Genomic DNA, 11,803 nt, shown 5'->3' on the forward strand with positions numbered 1-11,803 from the left:
TTTGCTTACTTACTTAGAGAAAGAGTGTGTGAGCAGGGTAGGGGCAGAGAGAGAGAGAGAGACAGGGAGAGGAATAATCCCAAGCAGGTTCCGCACAGTCAACGCAGAGCCCGGGGCTGGGCTCCATCTCACAAATCGTGAGATCATGAACCGAGATGAAATCAAGAGTAGGACGCTTAACTGACTGAGCCACGCAGGCGCGCCCACAGAGTCCAGGCTTTTGAAACACCACTCCAACCAAGAACCTTACCTGGTGGGTGTAAGGTTTACAGTCAACGAAAGAATTTAGCAGTGAGCTGTTCCGTGACAAAATGGTTCTCCCTCCTCTTGTTTAAAATAATATCTGGACCTCTTTTTCATCCACATAGCTTCTAGCATGAAATACTGCTCAGAGTGAGCATTCAGTAACGTTGAAAGAACGGCTGAGTGAATGATCTAGATGATGTGTTACAGGATTTTCCAGCCATTGAGACCTCTGGCTCCCCATTTAAATTGAAAATCCTTTGGCTCAAGTGAAGCTGAGGTTTTATGAATGAGGAGATTCTCTTGAGAAAAGAAGAGTATCTACGTTCTGAACTGAGTGTTGTGTCCTTCCCCACCCCCAACATCTGTCCGTTTTCATTGGCAGCAAAGTTTTTCGGGGTCTGTCACTGCCTCAACTCCCTGTGAATGTGTCTCCCACACACCAGCAATGCCCAGTACTCAGTCACACCATCTTTGTGTCACTTCAGTGTCCATTGACAGGCAGCCCCTTTGTTAATTTCAAATCCGCCATGGGCTCACTCTAATTTCTCAGGCTTTGGGTCTTTATTCTCCCTGCTTTTGTCTGGTCCTGCCCTTCCCTTTGTCCCTCTGCGGGGCATGATCCACTATTGATGGAGAGGTCCCCTCCTTTCTCATTTTTACCACTTCATCCAGATTTGTCTTTGTGGATTGATAGGTTCATTCTGTTATAAAATTCAAACATAGCCTCCAAATTTTTTTCATGCAATGGTGTTTTTAGCCGTGTTTGCAATACATGTGAAACTCAACTTGGATTATTCTAAGTTCGCCCTATTGCCAAGGGTGTGGGCAATACATAGGCTTAAGATGGTGACTTTGGGAGGGTGGGGTGAGGGTGTATTTTGAAAATACTCTTGTTTTTTAAACTCTTTGGTGAATTATAACAGATACCTAGAAAAATATGAATCATAAGCATATAGCATAATGAATTTTTGCAAACTGAACATACCCAGGTGATCAGCACCAGGCCAAGAAATAGATTACCAGTACCCCAAAGCCCTTTGCCTCCCCCTCCCTTTTTAAGTAATCTCTACGCCCAGTGTGGGGCTTAAATCTACAACCCTGAGATCAAGCGTCATGTGCTCCACCAACTAAGCCAGCCAGTCATCCCCCCAAAGTCTCCCTCTTAAGTCGCCTCCCAGTCACTGTCCTTCCTCCAGGGTTAATAACCACCCTCCTGACTTCTTACAGCACAGATCAGCTTTGCCTGTTTTTGAACTATTTTACAAATGGAATCCTTACAGTTGAAACTTTTTCATGGGTGGCTTCTTTTGCTCAATGTTTTGTTTGTTGCATTTCATTTGCTCATTTTCATTGCTATATATTGTCCCATTGTGTAAATGTACCGTAGTATCCATTGTGTTGTTAATGGGTATTTGGGTAGTTTCCAGTTTGAGACTATCACGAATAGTGCTGCTGTGAATATTCTAGTACGCGTTTTGTTCGTGAACATATGTGTGTTTCTGTTGGGTATAACCTTAGGAGTAGAACTGCTGGGTCGAGGGTTTGCATATGTTATTTTTTAGTAGACTGTGCCAAATAGTAAGATTAATGGTGATTAAAAACATTTTTAAGAAGAGTTTTTTAAAAGACATTCTGAGGGATGTACTGCTGTGATTAAACCATTTTTAGAAACCCTAGAGGCTGGTATAATGTCGTGGCTTGATCAGAGGTTGGTTTCCAACTCTCATTCTTCAGGAAAAAATAGAACTTCAAGCTGTGCCTGATTCCACAGTAGCTGAAATGAACTTTTTTTTTCTTTCTTTCTTTTTTTTTTTAATTTGAGAGAGAGAGAAAGCACAAGCAAGGGAGAGGGGCAGAGGGAGGAAGAGAGAGAAAATCTTAAGCAGTCTCCATGCTCGGGCTTGATCCCACGACCCTGGGATCATGACCTCAGCTGAAAACAAGAATCAAGAGTCAGACGCTCGCTCAATCAACTGAGCCTCCAGGTGCCCCTGAAATGAGCATTTTTAAACTAAGGGTTGTGTTTCAGCCTTAGTCTTGCTACAGCGATTTCCTTACTCCTGTTTCTTAAGGAAAAGATGAGAACAGATTATAATTGCAACATGGGTCCCCAAATCATTCCAGAGATGTCCTATCAGCCTTGAACAGGATTAACAAGTGATTTTTTTCTTCTGTTAACTATTTTGCGTTTCTCACATCAAATAGCGATTTTGAGTTGTGTCATTTCTCTGGCTTAAAAAATTCCTCAAAAGGGGGCAGCTTGGAATCACAGAGTTCGGATTTCTTACTTGGGAATTAGAATTCTAGCATAGATTCCCCCCACCCCCTTTTTTTGTGGGTTTCTAAAAAAGACTTAAAACGGACATGATTCTTACAACTGGATTATAATGGGACAAAGCCTCTGCAACTACTGAAACCCAATAAAGATGAGACACAGAGATAGAGCAACAGCCTTCAGATTGTGGATATAAGGCAAACCCATTTAACCCCCAGGCTGATCTTCACCGTTGGTCTAGGAGAGGTGGCAGTGATAACATGGCCAGTATAGATCAAGGGCGGCAGTTTAGGTGTGATTACAGGATGGTGGTAATGAAGCCTATACTACCAAGGGAGCATGACAATAACATGGCCAGTATAGATCAAGGGCGGCAGTTTAGGTGTGATTACAGGATGGTGGTAATGAAGCCTATACTACCAAGGGAGCATGACAAGGTCGTCACGAATTCGTAACCCCTCAGGTTTTTCTTTAGAAGACCCATTCACAGAGAGAAAGATTTTTTTCCTGTCACATGGCTTGCCACGTCTGCATCCATCCTCGTACAAGCAAGTGAGGGAGACAAGATTTATCCTTGCCTAAACACCTAGGTTTACTGCTTAGACTCTGAGTCCCTTAAGCGCTTAGGCAATACTATAAGATTTAATTTGTACTGTATTTTTTTAAGTGTTTATTTATTTTGAGATAATTTGTAATAGGGGCGCCTGGGTGGCTCAGTCGGTTAAGCCCTCAACTTTAGATCAGGTCATGATCTCACGGTTCGTGAGTTTGAACCCCGGATCAGGCTCCTTTGCTGTCAGCATAGAGCCCACTTCGGATCCTCTGTACCCTTCTCTCTCTGCCCCTCCCCTGCCTATGCTCACTCTCTCTCTCTCTCTCTCTCTCTCTCTCAAATAAAATAAACATTAAAAAACATTTTTTAATAAAATAATATAAATAAATAAAATGTATAGTATAATATTCTAATACCTAATCAGTTATAAACCACCCATAGACCATTTTGCTAATACAGCTAACATAATGACTGCTTGTTTCATCAAAGCTTTGTCCATATGCTCACATAATTTTTTTTATTATTAAATATAATTTATTGTCAAATCGGTTTCCATACAACACCCAGTGCTCATCCCAGCGGGTGAATTTTTACGGAATTATGACCACAACATGGATGCTATTGGTATTCTGTTGTTTGACATTAAAAAAAAAAAAAGCTCTTTGGGGCGTCTGGGTGGCTCTGTCAGTTGAACATCCGACTTTGGCTCAGGTCATGATCTCACGGTTCGTGGGTTTGAGCCCTGCCTCGGGCTCTGTGCCAACAGCTCAGAGCCTGGAGCCTGCTTCAGATTCTGTGTCTCCCTCTCTCTCCGCTCCTCCCTGCTCATGCTCTGTCTCTTGATATCAAAAATAAATAAACATTTTAAAAATGTAAAAAAAAAAGCTTTTTTATGTCTCTACCTAATTTAGAAATGTGAACTTTTAAATGGCTATCTACCATTCCACTGGAAGAAACACTGTTGTATTTAAACATTTACTTATTGGGGTGCCTGTGTGGCTCAGTCGGTTAAGGGTCTAACTTCAGCTCAGGTCATGATCTCGTGGTCTGTGAGTTTGAGCCCCACATCGGGCTCTGTGCTGACAGCTCAGAGCCTGGAGCCTGCTTCTCATTCTGTCTCCCTGTCACTCTCAAAAATAAACAAACATTAAAAAAATTTTAAACATTTATTTATTGGTGAACATCTAGATTATGTCCAATTTTTTCTATTATCTTAAATATTGTTCACATCTTTACGAGCGAACATCACATACATGATTTTATCACCGAGCTGATAATGTTTTTGAGAATTGGAATTCCCTTAAAAGGAATTTTTGGTGTGGGGGATGCAGTTTTAATCATAATACCTGATATAGTTTGCACATAAAGACAAATGCATGAGTGTATGTTAATTCGTTGACTTAAGGACCAACTTCACAAAGTTCCCTGATTGCTTTCTCTTCCGTCTTCGTCAGCAAGTTGATCATCAAAGAATTTGTGTAAATGTAGGAATAAAATTGTCTGAAATAGTCTTTAAAAACAGGGCTGCAGTGGGATGGATGCCTGTGTGGCTCAGTCAGTTGAATGTCCTACTCTTGATTTGGGCTCGGGTCATGATCCCAGGGTCATGGGATGGAGCCCATGCTGAGTGTGGAGCCTGCTTGAGAGTCTCTCTCTCTCTCTTTCTCTCTCTCTTTCTCTCACCCTCCGCCTCCACTCCTCTCTCACGCTCTTGCACTCTCTCTCTATATATAAATTTTTTTTTAATTAAAAAAATTAAAAATAGGTGCGCCTGGGTGGCTCAGTCGGTTAAGCATCTGACTTCGGCTCAGGTCGTGATCTCACGGTTTGTGAGTTCAAGCCCCGTGTCGGGCTCTGTGCTGACAACTCAGAGCCTGGAGCCTGCTTCGGATTCTGTGTCTCCCTCTCTGTCTGCTCTTCCCCTGCTCATGCTCTGTCTCTCTCTCCTTCAAAAATAAAAAAAAAAAAAATTAAAAAAATATTTTAATACAATAAAATAAAAATAAAAGATAAATTAAAAACAGGACTGCCATAATAACTTGGAAGGCAAAGGACTATAAGTAAAGCCAACTTTCATCAATAAGTTCTGTAAAAGGCTGCCGTTTCTTAATAGCAAATAGCACCCAAAGTTGGCCACTGTGAAAGACATTCTGTGGTCTCCGAGTTGTGTAGGGATTACACAGTTATGCGGAACACTCAATATTTAGTTAAATTCTAAATACCTGGGTGGAATGCAAATAGCTAGGAACTGGAAATGAGTGTTGGAGCAGCGTGGCAAGTGAGAGAGGGTTACTAACCATCCAATGGCTGGACTTGGCTTGCATTGAGCTGTCATTTGAGATGGCCATGAACCTCCACTCACGTATTTCCTCAGTGTCTGCAGGGGGCCAAGCAATTTCCAAGAACGAGCTTGCTCATGGGAGAGAGGTGGGTTTGAATCCAGACTCTGCTGCTTTCTAGGTGTCAGAGATCTCAGGCAAAGTCCATCTCCCCAAGCCTTGGTTTTGTGATCTAGAGGAATGTTAATATCTTCCTCACAGGTTTGTAGGGAGGACTAATGGCATTCACGCACGGAGCCTGATGGGTGTGTGGGAGATACTCAGTAAGCGGAGCTAATGGTATTCTCTAGGGCTGAATTTGGTAGATATGTAACGGTATATAAAAGTATGCTCCAAGGCACATGATTGTCAAATGAATAGGCTGGACTGTATGGTCATTGGTGCAGAGATAATAGAGAGCACGTGAGAAATTCGGTCAAAACGGTTTCGTTCCCTCTGTACCATGAGGAAGCGGAGACTAGATGCTATCTGACAGCTTTGATGTTCTGTGACAGCCATGCTGTGTCACTGCTGGGAGTGTCGTGTCACGATGCCTTACCAGCTAAAACCTGCAGACTGCAGTGGGGCACTATCTGTCGACATTAAAACCGCACATACCCTTTCACCCAGCAATACCACCTCTAGGAGTGTACCCTAAAGGTATGCAAACAAGTGCACAATGAAAAATACCAAGGGCTATTATTGCGGCATGATTTATACTAGCCAAAAATCAGACCCAACCTAAATTCCCATCATTGGAGAGCTAGTTAAATACATTCTGGTACATCCTTACAAAGAATTATTATGCAACCATTAAAAAGACGAGGCAGACACTTGTTTTTTTAAATGTTTTTATTTTTATTTTGAGAGAGGGACAGAGAGTGAGCAGGGGAGGGGCAGAGAGAGAGGGAGACACAGAATCCAAAGCAGGCTCCAGGCTCTGAACTGTCAGCACAGAGTCCCATGCGGCGCTTGAACCCGTGAGCTGTGAGATCATGACCTGAGTTCAAGTCGGACACTTAACCGACTGAACCACCCAGGCGCCCCTATGTTCTGATATAGAACAAGGGGCCAATTTATATCACAACAGAAAGAAAGCAGGCAGAGCGCTATTTCATGCATGCTGCTATTTTGTGCAATACAAAATAGATAAGTATATGCTTAAATATGCATAGGTTGTCCATGCAAAGAAACACGGCAAAACCTGTGATGGTGCTTATCTCCAGAGGAGAGGACTATTTATATGGTCTTAAATGTTTATCGTGTGTATATTTTACCTGTTCAAACAGTAATAACAATAATTTGGCAGCTTTTCCTGGCTCTGGCTCACCTTGGAAGGGATTCCAGAAAACTTGAGAAGAGTTGAGCTCTTGGCCCCATGCTCATGGCTTCTGTTCTCAGATGGTCTCCCACATGGAGGACCCCTAAAAATAAGACACAAGCATGCAGAGTAGGGCTTTCGAGCCGCTGAAGAGACAGAATGTGTAACTCCTTCAAAAAAGAAAGGTGCTGGGACCAGGTGGACTAAGGATGAGCCATTACGACAATTAACAAATAGCATCTAGTATTTTCCCTTCCGGTCATTTTTATTCAGGAAAATTTGGTGTAAATCTTAGGATAGAAGATGAGAAACACTACCCGGACATCACGATCATTTTTTAATCTTAAAAAATGTCTGCATTCTAATATGTACAGGTGCTCATTCCTTTATCCCTTCCTTTATGGAACAGGTGCTATTGAACACCTACTGTGGGCCAGGTGTCATCGTAGGACATCAGAAGAACCTTAGACAACATCTCATCATTTCACAGAGGAGGAACTTCCAGGGCAATTTAACTTCCAACGAGCTATATCAGTGCAGAGAAAGCATCTGGTGATTTTTGCCCTCTTTGGTCTCAAATGACAACAGGTTAAGAAGCCTCCAGATCATCCTGTAGAATTAGTTCCATTCTGCTTTATGGTTTAGTTACTTGCGGGCATGTTTTCTCTGCAAGGATTGTGAATAGGGACTCTTGGTGTGTCCCGTGCCACGATGCCCAGCTCCTGACGTTCACACCTCTGTGTAATGCTTTCCTGGGACTTTTTTGTTTTTTCTTTAATGTTTATTTATTTTTGAGAGAGAGTGTGCACGTGCGAGCTGGGGAGGGGCGGAGGGGGGTGGGGAGAGAGAATCTCAAGCAGGCTCCGCTTGGTCGGCTCGGAGCCCTACACGGGGCTCGAACTCAGATCATAACTTGAGCCGAAATGAAGAGTCGGACGCTTACCCGAATGAGCCAGCCAGGCACCCCTGTGACTTGTTTTTAATCAATAGAAGATGGCAGAGGTGACAATGTCATTCCCCTGACTATATGATACACGACCTCATCTGGCTAGCAGACTTGCTCTAGAGACTCTCCTTGCTCTCTTGAGAAGTGGTTGTGTTGGGGAAGCCCACTTGGCAAGAAATTGGGTGGCCTCCTGGAGCTGAGAGTGGCCCTTAGCTGAAAGCCTACAACCGTAAGGAAATGAATTCAGTCAACAACCTGGGGAGTCTTTTTACTTTTTTTTTTTTTTAACATTTATTCATTTTTGAAAGGCAGAGAGACAGAGCGCAAATGGGAGAGGGGCAGAGAGAGAGGGAGACACAGACACAGAAACAGAAGCAGGCTCCAGGCTCCAAGCTGTCAGCACAGAGCCCGACGCGGGGCTCAAACTCACGGACCGCGAGATCACGACCTGAGCCGAGGTCGGCCGCTTAACCGACCGAGCCACCCAGGCGCCCGCCCCACGTCTTTTTACTTTCATACCAAGCCAGCCACCTGCATTGCCCTTGGCCCATCCCACCCCTCCGTGCTCAGCTCTGGCAAGCAATGCTCTCTTTACACCCTTTGGCGCAGCTCCGATAGGGGCCGCAGACCTACTCCAGAAACTGGGTCCATGCTTTTCACTGGTTCAGTTTCAGTTACTGACCCGGAGCCGTGGGGACATTACTTGACACTTCCCCTCAGACCTGTACCCCAGATGCCCTCCTGGGGACCTGTTTCTTGACTTGCAGACCTGCCTGGAGTTTCCATTCTTTCCTGTTACTGCTTCTCGAAACTTAGAAGCACCCTGATGCAAGTCTGAAATCTTTGAGGCCTTGCTGACAACTTTATGGAGGTGTAATTTACGTACCATAAAGTTCACGCACGGAAAGGATACAATGCAGTGGTTTCTACTGTATTCATAATTGTGTAACCATCACCGTACTCTTATCTCAGAACATTGTCATCACCCCAGAAAGAAACCCCTTACCCATTAGCAGTCACTTCCCATTCCCCCCACCCCACCCCCAGCTCCTGGCAACCACTAATACACTTTCTATCGATTTGCCTGTTCCAGACATTTCGTGTAAATGGAATCATGTATGGTGTTTCATAACTGTTCTCATTTTTTTAATGTTTACTTATTTTAGAGAGAGAGAGAAAGAGAGAGAGAGAGTGCGAGCAGGGGAGGGGCAGAGAGAGAGGGAGACACAGAATTGGAAGCAGGCTCCAGGCTCCCAGCTGTCAGCACAGGGCCCAACTAGCGTTCAAACTCACGAACTGCGAGATCGTGACCTGAGCAGCCAAAGTCGGACACCTGACCAACTGAGCCACTCAGGGCCCCTGTTCTTATTTTTTTTTTTTTTTTTAAGTTATTTATTTACAGAGAAAGAGAGTGTGAGCAGGGGAAGGGCAGAGAGAGAGGGAAGGAAGGAAAATCCCAAGCAAGCTCCCCCCTAGCTGTTCTCATTTTTTAATCTTAAAAAAATGAATGCAAGGTCTACACTCCAGTTCACAAAATACCAATTTTCTGTGTGTTCACATGAAATTGTAAAGAATTTGGCGGGGGGCGGGGGGGGGGGGGGCGATGCCTGGGTGGCTCAGTAGGTTGAGTGTCCGGCTCTTGATTTCAGTTCAGGTCACGATCTCACAGTTGGTGAGTTGCTCCTCGCTGTTGGCTTGGGATTCTCTTCCCTCTCTCTCTCTGCCCCTCTCCCAACACACACGCATGCACGTGTTTTCTCTTACTCTCCCTCAAAACAAAAACAAAAAACAAAAAAACACTGAACCCCAAAATTAATAAAAATAAAAATTTAGAAAAAAGACGAATTTTGGGAATTACCCACCGTTAAAACGTTTAACCCCACCAAAGTGCTCCAGGAAGTGGCGCTCCAGGAATGAGCCCCCAAGGCTCATTCATGCCACTGTCTTTGGGCTCGGGTCTGAAAAAGCGGGCCTAGGTAATTCTGACAGCATCTAGATCTTTCTATCCAGAGCAGATAAAAATCCAAAAGTTGGATTATTTGAGTGGATGCTTTAAGGGGAAGGTGATTAACGTTCTGTGTGCATCTGCCTCTAGCCAGGCACCATGCTAAGTACTGCGGGAAGAGAAAGGTGGAGTGAGGCCGGGCCTTGCAGACTCTGTACCCTCCGTGCAGTGGCAGAGGAGAGCTAAGGTCTCCCTCGGGCTGAGAGAATGGTCCTCGCCCTTAGGATACATCAAAAGCCTTTTCTGACAAGGTGTTAGGGCAGGATTTGGGGAAGAGGACATTAGGGCAGAGGGTTTGGTGTAGGAGCTGCAGGATGGGGCCAAGGAGGTAAGGGGCTGTGCTGGTTGGTGTCAGAGCGGGAGGCTCGGACAGCAGGGGGAGGGGGAAGGCTGAAGGTCGTTAGGGGCAACTGAGCACATCCCCCCACCCCCACCCCCCACCCCCGTGCTTCCGTCCCTTCCTGGCTCTCCCCCTCTGGGGGTCTGTGTGCTCAGTGTTGTGACAAAGAGGGGGCCCAGAGGGTGTCAAATGAGGCTTTGTCTTTATCTGCATGAGTTTACACAGACTGACCAGTTCCCTGGGCCCCCAGACCACCCACGATTTTTCTTTCCTAATGAAAATCAAGGACAGCACAATGACAAGTTTTAAAATATATTATGTTTAGTGTGTGTGTTTAAAGTAAGAAATTCGTGTGCATAAACGCAATGCCTTTTCTCCTCCTCGGGTTGTGTTAAAATACCCTCTTTTGTTCCTCTTTTATTTTACAGCCTTTTGTTCACGTCCTTCATGCTCCAAATAGCCAATAAATAGCACGGAAAATGTGCTCTTTGCTCCGAATTGTAGAATCCTCTGTTCTCAGCTGTGTAAATAGGTGTATGTTTTTCTTTTTTAAGTTTATGGTGAGCTTGGAGTAAGCAGCGGGTTATCTTGTGTAAGAATTTAAGGTAGGGGCGCCTCGCTGGCTCAGCTGGTAGAGCATATGAGTCTTGATCCCAGGGTCATGAGTTCAAGCCCCACCGTGGGCGTGGAGCCTACTTTAAAAAAAGAAAAAAAAAAAAAAAGAATTTAAAGTAACGAACGTGGCTCATGAGAAAGATCCTGTGTGTGAAGAGAACATCAAGAGCCTGGAAAACACAGCTCATGTCTTTTCTTTTGTGTTTTTCAACTTTTTTTTTTAATGTCTTTATTTTTATTTTTGAGAGAGAGAGAGACAGAGAGACAGATCACAAGCGGGGGAGGGGCACAGAGAGAGAGGGAGACACAGAATCCGAAGCTGGTTCCAGGCTCTGAGCTGTCAGCACAGAGCCCCATGCGGGGCTTGAACTCCTGAACTGCAAAATCATGACCTGAGCCGAAGTGGGAAGCTTAACTTGACTGAGTCACCCCGGGTGCCTCTGTGTTTTTCAACTCTTTAAGTAGCAGTCAACGGACCTGAACATTAGAGATCTGTAATGCACAGTCCTCACCCCTCCGGCCCCCCGGGGCTGAAATGCTAACAGGGAGGTAAACTTGAGATTCTTGAAGGCAGAGATTCTGTGGAGCTCATTTTGAAGACTGCCGTCAAGGACAGCGAGGGACTCCTGTGGGGGAAGGACACATGGGTTAGCCAGCCTGAAGGTACACGTCCTGTGACCGGTACAGCCCATACTGAGAGAGTGCAGTGCAGAGGCAGGAAAGAGAATGCGTAGGAGTTAAATCTGGGTGCAGATCTTGTCTTCCAGACTTGCTAATAATCTGTGTGATGCCAGGCAAGCTGTCTACCCCTTCCTGAGCGCCATCATCCCGATTCCTTGCCGTTTTGCTTCGAGGATTCGAAATGGAACACATCTGGTACAGTGCAGGGCACGAAACAGGGGCTCCGTAGATGTGACTTGCCTTCAAGGTCGGGTGGGTACGTTTTGCTTCAGTGAAAGTGATTTTGTTGCTTTCCCCTTCCCCCGGTTTTATGAATAATACATCTTCACTGTGAAAAACTTAAACAATATTTAAATGTCAATGAAATAAAGTAAAAGTCACCTGAAATCCCAGCACCCTCAGGCAGCTACCGTTAGCGTTTTGGTGATCATCTTTATGACACACACACACACACACACACACACACACTCTCTCTCTCTCTCTCTCTCTCTCTCTCACACACA

The 11,803-nt window shown here is 44.7% G+C and overlaps 1 protein-coding gene across 2 annotated transcripts in view; it reads left to right on the forward strand.

Moving 5' to 3' along the window:
* DPYSL5 (dihydropyrimidinase like 5) overlaps positions 1-11,803 on the forward strand; it is a 103,872-nt gene that overhangs the window by 6,891 nt on the left and 85,178 nt on the right. The window contains exon 2 of one of the 2 annotated variants that reach the window (XM_040496271.1): positions 10,558-10,609. The exons of the other annotated variant lie outside the window; for it this stretch is intronic. The gene's annotated coding sequence lies outside the window, so the exon portion shown is untranslated. The remainder of the gene's footprint in view (positions 1-10,557; positions 10,610-11,803) is intronic. 2 annotated transcript variants of the gene reach the window in all.

Source organism: Herpailurus yagouaroundi, unplaced genomic scaffold (assembly GCF_014898765.1).
Source record: "Herpailurus yagouaroundi ecotype Mexico unplaced genomic scaffold, PumYag 188, whole genome shotgun sequence".
Taxonomy (NCBI): domain Eukaryota; kingdom Metazoa; phylum Chordata; class Mammalia; order Carnivora; family Felidae; genus Herpailurus; species Herpailurus yagouaroundi.